At 47.1% G+C, this 11,696-nt stretch overlaps 1 protein-coding gene across 1 annotated transcript in view; it reads left to right on the top strand.

Moving 5' to 3' along the window:
- The first annotated feature begins 674 nt into the window (after nt 1–674).
- LOC121875189 (alkaline phosphatase, tissue-nonspecific isozyme-like) overlaps nt 675–11,696 on the top strand; it is a 31,995-nt gene continuing 20,973 nt past the window's right edge. Inside the window, exon 1 of the mRNA XM_042379639.1 lies at nt 675–882. The gene's annotated coding sequence lies outside the window, so the exon portion shown is untranslated. The remainder of the gene's footprint in view (nt 883–11,696) is intronic.

Genomic DNA, 11,696 nt, shown 5'->3' with positions numbered 1-11,696 from the left:
CCGGGCATTAGGAACCTTGAATACAGAGACAGGTTAAAGCATCTTAATTTGCACTCCCTCGAGAGACGTAGAGTGAGGGGCGATATGATCGAGGTGTATAAATGGAAGTCAGGGCTAAACAAAGGTGATATAACAAAGGTACTCAACCTAACCAACCAGGAGCCAACTCATAGCAATGGCTTTAATTTAGACAAATTTAGGTTTAGGAGCGAGATAGGTAAACAATGGTTTGGAAATAGAGTAGTGGATGAGTGGAACAAGTTACCAAACATCATCATTAACTCGAATACGCTGGAAAGCTTCAAATATAGGTTGGACGGATATATGTGCAATAGGGGTTGAGTGTAAACGGGACTGCCCAGTATGGACCAATAGGCCCGCTGCAGTTTCCTCCATTCTTATGTAATAATAATAATAATAATAATTAACGGTTTATTGAAAGAGCTTGGCAGCCAGAAGGCTGAAAATATACAGTTTCATAATTGGGGAATGGGTTTCGAATTACAAATAATATACAAATAACATAAGTGATATAACTAAGATATATAATAACTAGATGGGGAAAAGCTCAAACTACAGGGCATTTCAACATAGTGACAGTGCAAGAAGTAGTATTTACTGTTCTTATGTTCTTATGTTAACACAACTGAGTGAGAGTGTTGGTCCTCCTCCGTCAGGTAATCATGGGCGGGGGTCGTCGCGTGCTGCTGCCAGAGGACGTGTTGGACGTGGAGGAGAGCAGGTACGGTTACCGTAAAGACGGGAAGAACCTCATCAAGACCTGGGTGGAGGACAAGGCCAGCCAGGGGGCGAGAGCATCTTATGTCTGGAATAGGGACGACCTCTTGGCCCTCGACACCTCCAAAACCGACTACCTCCTAGGTGGGTCCTAGTGGGCTCAAGTGGGTCCTAATGGAATTGAAGGGCCCTAATGGTTCACAGGAGTTCTAATCCTTTTGAGTGAGCCTTATGTGGTTTCTGGTTTGGTTTAGGTGGGTCCTAGTGGGTTTTAATGGGTCCTAGTGAGTTGGAATGGGTTCTAGTAGGTTCTAGTGGGTCCTGGTGGATTGGAGTAGGTTTTAGTGGGCCCTAGATGATTGGAGTGGGTTCTAGTGGATCCTGGTGGGTTGGAGTGGGTTCTAGTGGGTTCTGGTAGGCCGGAATGAGTTCTAGTAGGTTCTGGTGGGTTGGAGTAGGTCCTAGCGGGTCCTGGTGGGTTGGAGTGGATTCTAGTGGGTCTTGGTATGTATGAGTAGGTTCTAATGGGTCATGGTGGGTTGGAGTGAGTGTATTAGCCCCCGTCTCATGGCAATAACAATTATATAAATTTTGGTTAATACATTTAGTTTATATGATACAATCACCCCAAGGTTATTTTCCATAAGCTGTGAGTTGCCATGTGCTGTTCACGTGAGGGGAAATTACTCTCTCAGTTGGCCGACCTTGAGAATGTAGGGTTAGCCCGGCTTCTCCTTCAGAGGCACCTTTCCCTCACAGGCACCTCTCCTCACGAGCACCAGTCTTCACTTGAGCCTCACGAGAATCGGACGGGTGACTTAACTCAGTCAAGCTGAGCCCTGTCCTTAACTAACACTCACAGCTTACAGTGTTAATTACTGTGCATTTACTAATAACCTTTGACCCTTTTAGTTTACCAATATATGGAGAAAAAGACCATTTGGGTTTGTAACTTAACCCCTTAACTTATTTATATATACAGTGAGCCAAGTTAAAAGGGAACTCTACCCAAAGCTTATATATAAAGGTGGCAGTGGTGGGATGTGCAAGCCCACTCGCGTCCAAATGTTTGCTAGCATAAGTTCCTTCTTTGATGTGACCGCGTACAAATGCTTTGCGTTCATCATCACCTGTTATTTGAATGTTTTTCATTACATCTTTACGTGACCTTAAAAATGTGATTACACAATAGTCATCCTCTGCCGTAAACTCCCGGATGCGATCACTGCCAGGTAATACTTGAACAATGTTTGCTTGGTTAGATGACATGCCGATGTTAGATGTAGCTATGGTTAGTGAGTTGTACATTTATCTCGAGGAATTATTATGAAACATTTAGTATCATTTGGAATAGTACACTTAACATGGTAGTAGTAAGAACATATCTGAATATTACCACGGTTATCACTTCGTTATTTATTTATTTTATTTATTTTTTTGCATTTAAATTGTAAGTATATACAATTATACATATTTTACAGTGGTATTGATATACATAAATATGATAAGGGAGGGAAGCAGTAAAACATGGCTTGTATTGAGGTGGAACAAGAGGACAGAAGCTGTCAGTATCATGTCTTGTCGGCAAATATAATTATTGCAATGGTAATTTCTACCTATCTACATGGCAATTTATGATATAATGATTTTGGTGGTACAATAAAAGCAAGAATATAAAGTAGGTATTACAAGAAATATTAAGACTTAGACAATATATATTTTCTAAGAGATGGTTTAAAGGAAGGGAGCGTAGTCTTTCTCGGGTGGCTGGGGGTAAGTTGGTCCACACCTTCACACGTGATATTTTATGGAGGTGTGGGACTGAGAGGATCATATGGAGGATGGTCTTAGTAGCTCTGGGTGTCTTAAGTTGTAGCTCTGATTATTCCAGAACTGTAAATAATTATTGTCAATTAAGTGAGTGACAGATTTGTAAATAAGTAGGGCACAGCAGTAGGTGTTAATGTCCTCGAATTTTAACATATTCAATTTCGCAAATTGTTCATTAATGTGATCAGTTTTTTTTTCAAGGTCATTGTCCGCACAACATTTTTCTGTACAGTAATCAGGGGTTGTGTTTTTGAAGAGCCAGAGGCCCCCCATAGTGTATGATAGTGTGTCAAGTGTTGGTAAGCAAGATCATAATAGATTTATTTAATTGCTGCAAGAGTGAGTGACTGACAAGTGTGATACAGGTTACAGAACTGTTTCTTGACTTTACTGTGAATGGCTTGTATGTGGTTTCTCCAACTAAGTTTCTCATCAACAATAACCCCAAGGAATTTAGTATTTTGTTCACGTTTGAGGACTGCATTACCAAGGCACAGGGGTCCAAATCTGGGGATAGGTTCTTCCTTCTGTGAAAGATCGCGTAGTGGATTTTTTTCCTCGAGGTTTAGGGTCAGTTTATTACGTATTACCCAGGTCCTGGCTTTAGTCAATTCAGTGTTCATAGTTCTCATCAAGGAATGGAGATCTGAGTTGCTGGCGTAGAGATTACTATCGTCTGCAAATAAGTTGTATTTTATGAGTGTGCTTGAGTGGACTATATCGTTTATCTACAACAAGAACAGTACAGGATCGAGAATGGAGTCTTGAGGGGTACCATGCAAATGATTTGTTATTTGTTATCTTTTAGAGAATCACAAAGGATTCAACAAGCCAGTGGAGGTCCTTCTCCACCAAAGGTCGGCGACATGGTTTTAATTTACAATGAAAGGCCTCATCTAATGTGGCGACTTGGCCGTATCATAAGGTTATTCCAGGGTCCAGACGGAGCCTGTAGAGTGGTTCAGTTGAAAACTGGAATTGGTCTAACTACTCGTCCAGCTGGTTGTAAAATTGTACCCAGTAGAAAGCAACTGTGATGGCGAACAATTCCTTTGCCGACAGATATTGCTCAGTCTGACGGGTTCATTACAAATTCACGTCCAAAAAGTCGGTCTGCTTTGGGGTCAGCCCAATTATGGCATTCCATGATTGGGGAAAGCCAATTATAATGTAATATTAATTTGGTGGCGGGAATATATCGTAACTGCTAATATGATATGTTGAATAGCATAACGATCGAAATAATGTAGGAAATATAGTTAGGGAGTTATATATATGTTGCATTTAATTTAGGTTATGCTTAGTTAAAGTAATATTTAATAGTTACCTGAATTTCAAATAATTACTCCTGATTTACATAATAGTCTTGCGCGAGTCTACATTCGTTTGTTCTGCGCGCACATCCTACCAGCTACCGTTGAATGTCAAATTACGTGCCAACGACAGCTCCTTAACACAACACTCACCACCTTCAGTAAAAACCGGCAGTCATGGAGGGGCCCACCAACCGAGCTCGACCATTAATTCCTGACCTCCATCCACATCAGCAAACCTTGAGTATCAATTTTTATTGTAGGATATCCTAAGTTTGTACTTAGTTTGGTGTAATGATGTAATTTAAACTCCGACATTGCCACTTAAGTTAATCACCCATTTCGAGTGTTTATTTAATGTATATAACTTAATGTAAATATTTCTTGTCCAGATATCAAGCAGCTAAGGACAGAAAGTAAACTATTGCACAAAAACTAGGATATCACCGCAATTAACGTTATGAGCTGTGAGCGTTAATAAGGTACGAAGCATTGTGTAACGAGCTTGGTGAGCACACATCTACAGTAGTGTGCGTGAGAGACGGGGAACAGACTGGCGAGTGGCGAGAGAGCCGATTACTTAATTGATGACTCTGCAGTCACGGGCCGAGAGTTCCTACACTGTCACATAGGCTAGTTACCGTGGGTGATGTAATTATATAAACCTAATGTATATAACTCACATTTATATAAGTATTATTGTCTGTTACTGTGAGTCACCCCATGTCGTAGTGGGTCCTCGTAGGTCGTAGTGGGTCCTCCTATGTCCTGGTGGGCCTACGGACAAAACCCCAACCCAGTATATGAAAAGTGAACAAAACCCCAGTCTCATATATAAAATAAAACACTTATATTAGGTTAGGTTAGGTGCTTCTATATGTCGCTTTGTCGGTCTGTCGGTTTAAACAGTTCTCAGGTGTTGGCATATAAGACAATGTGTCGTTAAAAAATCCCCAGGTGTTGGCATATAATAAGCTGATCACTACTTTGATCTCTTGTTGTTGATGAGGTGCCATGACACTAAGGTGCTTCACAGTTCCCAAGTGTTGACAAATGACAAGCTTTGATCCATGAAATAATGAAAAATTAAATATCATAATGAACCTTTTTATACTTGACTGGGGTTTTGTCCACTTTTCATATAATGGGTTGGGGTTTTGTCATAGATTCGTCCTGGTGGGTCCTCCTAGGTTCTAGTGGGTCTTCCTAGGTCGTAGTTTGTCCATATATGGCCCAGTGTAGCCTCTTAGGTCCTAATGGAGTCCTCCGAAGTCCTAGAGAGTCCTTATGTTCTATTGGGTCCTTCTAGGTCCTAGTGAGGCAGGTAGTAGTGGGTCCCCCTAGGTCCAAGTGAGACATCCTCGGTGCCAGCGGATCATGCTAGGTCCCAGTGGGTCATCCTAGGTCCCAGTGGGTCATCCTAGGTCCCAGTGGGTCATCCTAGGTCCCAGTGGGTCATCCTAGGTCCCAGTGGGTCATCCTAGGTCCCAGTGGGTCATCCTAGGTCCCAGTGGGTTATCTTAGATCCCAGTGGAACATCCTAGGTTCTAGCGAGTCATCCTAGGTCCACGTGGGTCCTCCTAGATCCTAGTGAATGGTAATGAGTCGTCCTATGGGATCCTAGTGGGTCATCAAAGGACCTAGTGGGTCATCCTAGGATCCAGTGGGTCATCCTACGTCCCAGTGGGTCATCCTAGGTCCCAGTGGGTCATCCTAGGTCCCAGTGGATCATCTCTAGATCCCAGTGGGTCATCTCTAGATCCCAGTGGGTCATCTCAGATCCCAGTGGGTCATCCTAGGTCCCAGTGGGTCATCTCTAAATCCCAGTGGGTCATCCTAGATCCCAGTGGATCATCCTAGTGAATGGTAATGAGTCGTCCTATGGGATCCCAGGGTCACCCTAGGTTTCAGTGGGTCATCCTAGATCCCAGTGGGTTATCTTAGATCCCAGAGTTATCTTAGATCCCAGTGAGTTATCTTAGATCCCAGTGGGTTATCTTAGATCCCAGTGGGTTATCCTAGGTCCCAGTGGGTTATCTTAGATCCCAGTAGGTCATCGTAGGTTCTAGCGAGTCATCTTAGGTCCCAGTGGGTTATCCTAGGTCCCAGTGGGTTATCTTAGATCCCAGTGGGTCATCCTGGGTCCCAGTGGGTTATCTTAGATCCCAGTGGTCATCGTAGGTTTAGCGAGTCATCGTAGGTCCAAGTGGGTCCTCCTAGATCCTAGTGAATGGTAATGAGTCCTATGGGATCCTAGTGGTCATCATAGGACCTAATGGGTCATCCTAGGTCCCAGTGGGTTATCTTAGATCCCGGTGGGTCATCATAGATCCCAGTGGATCATCCTAGTGAATGGTAATGAGTCGTCCTATGGGATCCCAGTGGGTCACCCTAGGTTTCAGTGGGTCATCCTAGATCCCAGTGGGTTATCTTAGATCCCAGTGAGTTATCTTAGATCCCAGTGAGTTATCTTAGATCCCAGTGGGTTATCTTAGATCCCAGTGGGTTATCCTAGGTCCCAGTGGGTTATCTTAGATCCCGTAGGTCATCGTAGGTTCTAGCGAGTCATCTTAGGTCCCAGTGGGTTATCCTAGGTCCCAGTGGGTTATCTTAGATCCCACTGTGTCATTAGGTTCTAGCAAGTCATCCTAGGTCCCAGTGGGTTATCTTAGATCCCAGTGGGTCATCCTGGGTCCCAGTGGGTTATCTTAGATCCCAGTGGGTCATCGTAGGGTTTAGCGAGTCATCGTAGGTCCAAGTGGGTCTCCCAGATCCTAGTGAATGGTAATGAGTCCTATGGGATCCTAGTGGGTCATCATAGGACCCAATGGGTCATCCTAGGTCCCAGTGGGTTATCTTAGATCCCGGTGGGTCATCCTAGATCCCAGTGGGTCATCCTAGGTCCCAGAGGGTCCTAGGTCCCAGAGGGTCATCATAGGTCCCAGCGGGTCATCCTAGGTCCCAGCGGGTCATCCTAGGTCCCAGCGGGTCATCCTAGGTCCCAGCAGGTCATCCCAGATTCCAGTGAGTCATCCTAGATCCCAGTGGGTCATCCTAGGTCCCAGAAGGTCATCCTGATCCCAGTGGTCATCCTAGATCCCAAGGGTTATCTTGATCCCAGTTGGTCATCCTAGATCCCAAAGGATCATCCTAGGTCCCAGTGGGTCATCCTAGATCCTAGTAGGTCATCCCAGATCCCGTGGGCATCTTAGGTCCCAGTGGGTCATCCTAGGTCCCAGTGGGTCATCCTAGGTCCCAGTGGGTCATCCTAGGTCCCAGTGGGTTATCTTAGATCCCAGTGGGTCATCCTAGGTCACAGTGGGTTATCTACATCCCAGTGGGTCATCCTAGGTTCTAGCGAGTCATCCCATATCTAAGTTGGTCCTCCTAGATCCTAGTCGTCCTATGGGATCCTAGTGGGTCATCCTAGATCCCAATGGGTCATCCTAGGTCCTAGTGGGTCATCCCAGATTCCAGTGGGTCACCCTAGATCCCGTTGGGTCATCCGGAGATACCTAGTGGGTCATCCCAGGTCCCAGTGGGTTATCCTAGATCCCAGTGGGTCATCCCAGGTCTGAGTAGGTCATCCCAGAACCCAGTGAGTCATCCTAGATCCCAGTGGGTCATCCTATATCCCAGTGGGTCATCCTATATCCCAGTGGGTCATCCTAGATCCAAGTAGGTCATCCTAGGTCCCAGTGGGTCATCCTAGGTCCCAGTAGGTTATCTTAGATCCCAGGGTCATCCTAGGTTCTAGTGAATGGTAATGAGTCATCCTATTGGATCCTAGGGGTCATCCTAGGTCCCAGTGGGTCATCCTAGATCCAAGTAGGTCATCCTAGGTCCCAGTGGGTCATCCTAGATCCAAGTGTCATCTAAGATCCCGGTAGATTATCTTAGATCCCAGTGGGTTATCCTAGTCCCAGTGGGTTACCCTAGATCCCGGTGGGTCGTCCAAGATACCCAGAGGGTCATCCCAGGTCCCAGTCGGTCATCCTAGATCCCAGTGTGTCATCCCACCGAGTGGGTCATCCTGAACCCAGTGGGTCACCCTAGATCCCGGTGGGTCATCCTAGAACCGTGGGTCATCCCAGATCCCAGTGGGTCATCCTAGATCCCAGTGGGTCATCCTAGATCCCAGTGGGTCAGCCCAGATCCCAGTGGGTCAGCCTGAGATCCCAGTGGGTCAGCCTAGATCCCAGTGGGTCAGCCTAGATCCCAGTGGGTCGCCTAGATCCCAGTGTCAGCCCAGATCCCAGTGGGTCAGCTTAGATCCCAGTGGGTCAGCCTAGATCCCAGTGGGTCAGCCTAGATCCCAGTGGGTCAGCCTAGATCCCAGTGGGTCAGCCAGATCCCAGTGGGTCAGCCCAGATCCCAGTGGTCAGCCTAGATCCCAGTGGGTCAGCCTAGATCCCAGTGGCTAGATCCCAGTGGGTCAGCCTAGATCCCAGTGGGTCAGCCCAGATCCCAGTGGGTCAGCCCAGATCCCAGTGGCGCCCAGATCCCAGTGGGTCAGCCTAGATCCCAGGGTCAGCCTAGATCCCAGTGGGTCAGCCTAGATCCCAGTGGGTCAGCCTAGATCCCAGTGGTCAGCCTAGATCCCAGTGGGTCAGCCTAGATCCCAGTGGGTCAGCCTAGATCCCAGTGGTCAGCCTAGATCCCAGTGGGTCAGCCTAGATCCCAGTGGGTCAGCCCAGATCCCAGTGGGTCAGCCTAGGATCCCAGTGGGTCAGCCTAGATCCCAGTGGGTCAGCCCAGATCCCAGTGGGTCAGCCTAGATCCCAGTGGGTCAGCCTAGATCCCAGTGGGTCAGCCTAGATCCCAGTGGGTCAGCCTAGATCCCAGTGGGTCAGCCTAGATCCCAGTGGGTCGCCTAGATCCCAGTGGGTCAGCCTAGATCCCAGTGGGTCAGCCTAGATCCCAGTGGGTCATCCTAGATCCCAGTGGGTCATCCTAGATCCCAGTGGGTCATCCTAGATCCCAGTGGGTCATCCATCCCAGTGGTCATCCCAGATCCCAGTGGGTCATCCTAGATCCCAGTGGGTCATCCTAGATCCCAGTGGGTCATCCTAGATCCCAGTGGGTCATCCTAGATCCCAGTGGTCATCCAAATCCCAGTGGGTCATCCAAGATCCCAGTGGGTCATCCAGATCCCAGTGGGTCATCCAAGATCCCAGTGGTCATCCAAGATCCCAGTGGGTCATCCAAGATCCCAGTGGGTCATCCAAGATCCCAGTGGGTCATCCTAGGTCCCAGTGGGTCATCCTAGGTCCCAGTGGGTCATCCTAGGTCCCAGTGGGTCATCCTAGATCCCAGTGGGTCATCCTAGGTCCCAGTGGGTCATCCTAGATCCCAGTAGATTATCTTATCCCAGGGTCATCCTCGGTCCTTTGGGTCATCCTAGATTCCAGTGGGTTACCCAGATCCCGGTGGGTCATCCGAGATACCCAGTGGGTCATCCCAGGTCCCAGTGGGTCATCCTGATCCCAGTGGGTCATCCTAGGTCCTAGTGGGTCATCCTAGATCCCAGTAGATTATCTTATCCCAGCGGGTCATCCTAGATCCCAGTGGGTCATCCTAGATCCCAGTGGGTGTTCCTAGATCCCAGTGTGTCATCCTAGGTCCCAGTGGGTTATCTCGGATCCCAATGGGTCATCCTAGGTCCCAATGGGTCATCCCAGATTCCAGTGGGTCACCCCTAGATCCCGGTGGGTCATCCTAGATCCCAGTGGGGATATCTTAGATCCCAGTGGGTCATCCTATGTTCTAGCGAGTCATCCTAGGTCCCAGTGGGTCATCCTAGATCCCAGTGGGTCATCCTTGGTCCCAGTAGGTCCCCTGATCCCAGTGGGTCATCCTAGTCCCAGTGGGTCATCCTGATCCCAGTGGGTCATCCTAGGTCCCAGTAGGTCATCCCAGATCCCAGTGGGTCATCCTAGGTCCCAGTAGGTCATCCTAGATCCCAGTGGGTCATCCTGATCCCAGTGGGTCATCCTGATCCCAGTGGGTCATCCTAGGTCCCAGTGGGTCATCCTTGATCCCAGTGGGTCATCCTAGGTCCCAGTAGGTCATCCTGGGTCCCAGGGTCATCCTAGGTCCCAGTAGGTCATCCTAGATCCCAGTGGCTCATCCTGCCCAGTGGGTCATCCTAGTTCCCAGTGGGTCATCCTAGTTCCCAGTGGGTCATCCTAGTTCCCAGTGGGTCATCCTAGTTCCCAGTGGGTCATCCTAGTTCCCAGTGGGTCATCCTAGTTCCCAGGGGTCATCCTAGATCTCAGTGGGTTATCCTAGATCCCAGTGTGTCATCCTAGATTCCAGTGGGTCTTCTTAGGTCCCAGTGGGTCATCCTAGGTCCCATTGGGTCCTAGATCACAGTGGGTCATCCTAGATCTCAGTGGGTTATCTTAGATCCCAGTGTCCTAGGTTCTAGCGAGTCATCCTATGTCCAAGTGGGTCTTCCTACATCCTAGTGAATGATAGTGAGTTCCTATGGGATTCTAGTGGGTCATCCTAGATCGTAGTGGTCATCCTAGGCCCACAGTGTCATCCTAGGTTCCAGTGGGTCATAAGAACGTAAAAAATAAGAGTCTGCAATAGGCCGGTTGGCCTGTGCATGGCAGCTCCTGCCGAAAGTTACTACCACTCTCTATCATCCATGAATCTATCCAGCCTCCTTTTGAGACTTTCCAGCGTTGCAGCACTTACTACAAAGTTGCTAAGCTTGTTCCACTCGTCCACCACCCTATTTGTAAACCAGTTCCTTCCTATCTCCCTCTAAACCTAAACTTATCCAACTTAAATCCGTTGTTCCGAGTCTATCCTGCTCGGATATTATAAGAACTTTATCTATATCCTTTATTGATTCCTTTCACCCACTTAAATTTCTATCATATCTCCCCCACTCTTCGTCTTTCTAGGGATGCAAATTAAGTTTCTTTAACCTATCCTGATATGGAAGGTTTCTAAGTCCCGAATCATTGTCGTCATTCTTCGCTGCACCGACTCTAATGAATTGATATCCATTCTATAATAAGGGCACCAGAATGAACCGCATAATCGAGGTGCGGCTGACTAGTGCAAGATATAGTTGCAATAAGACCTCTGCACTCTTATTACTTACACTTCTAGATATAAAACCCAATACTCTGTTGGCCTTATTTGAACATTTACGCACTGTTTTTAGGCCGTAGGTCCGGGCTTACAAGCACTAGGTCTCTTTCACAGACTTCTCCAGGTTGATGTTGTTAAGGCTGTATACATTGACAGTATTTGTTCTTCCAATATTAAGTACGCTGCACTTGCTGGTGTTGAATTTCATTTGTCATTATTCAGACCACCTGCAGTTTATTAGATCCTCCTGTAATGCATTGTCCTGCCTGAATTAATCTGCCGCCTATTTTGGTGTCATCCGCAAACTTGCTTATGTCACTGCTGATCCCAGTATCTAGATCGTTTATGTAGATTATGAACAAGAGTGGGCCTAGTACTGACCCTGGGGAACCCCACTGGTTACACGACCTCCAGATTTAACACCATCTACGCTGATCCTCTGCGTTCTATCGGTGAGCCATAATTTTATCAATTTAAAACTTTCCTCGATACCATTAGCCTTAATTTTGTCTCGGGAAGCCTCTAAAGCGGTACTCTGTCAAATGCTTTGCTAAAGTCTAAGTAAATAACATCGTAATTTTCGTCATTATCTACTACCTCGAAGACTTTCTAAAAATATCAGCAGATTTGTTAGACAAGATTTTCCCTTTGTAAACCCATGTTGAGAGTCGTAGATTAATTTGCTTCTCTGTAAATGCGATCGGA

This window comes from Homarus americanus, unplaced genomic scaffold, assembly GCF_018991925.1.
Source record: "Homarus americanus isolate GMGI-L3 unplaced genomic scaffold, GMGI_Hamer_2.0 scaffold36970, whole genome shotgun sequence".
NCBI classification, from domain to species: Eukaryota; Metazoa; Arthropoda; class Malacostraca; order Decapoda; family Nephropidae; genus Homarus; species Homarus americanus.
This window is presented reverse-complemented; position numbering and strand designations above follow the sequence as displayed.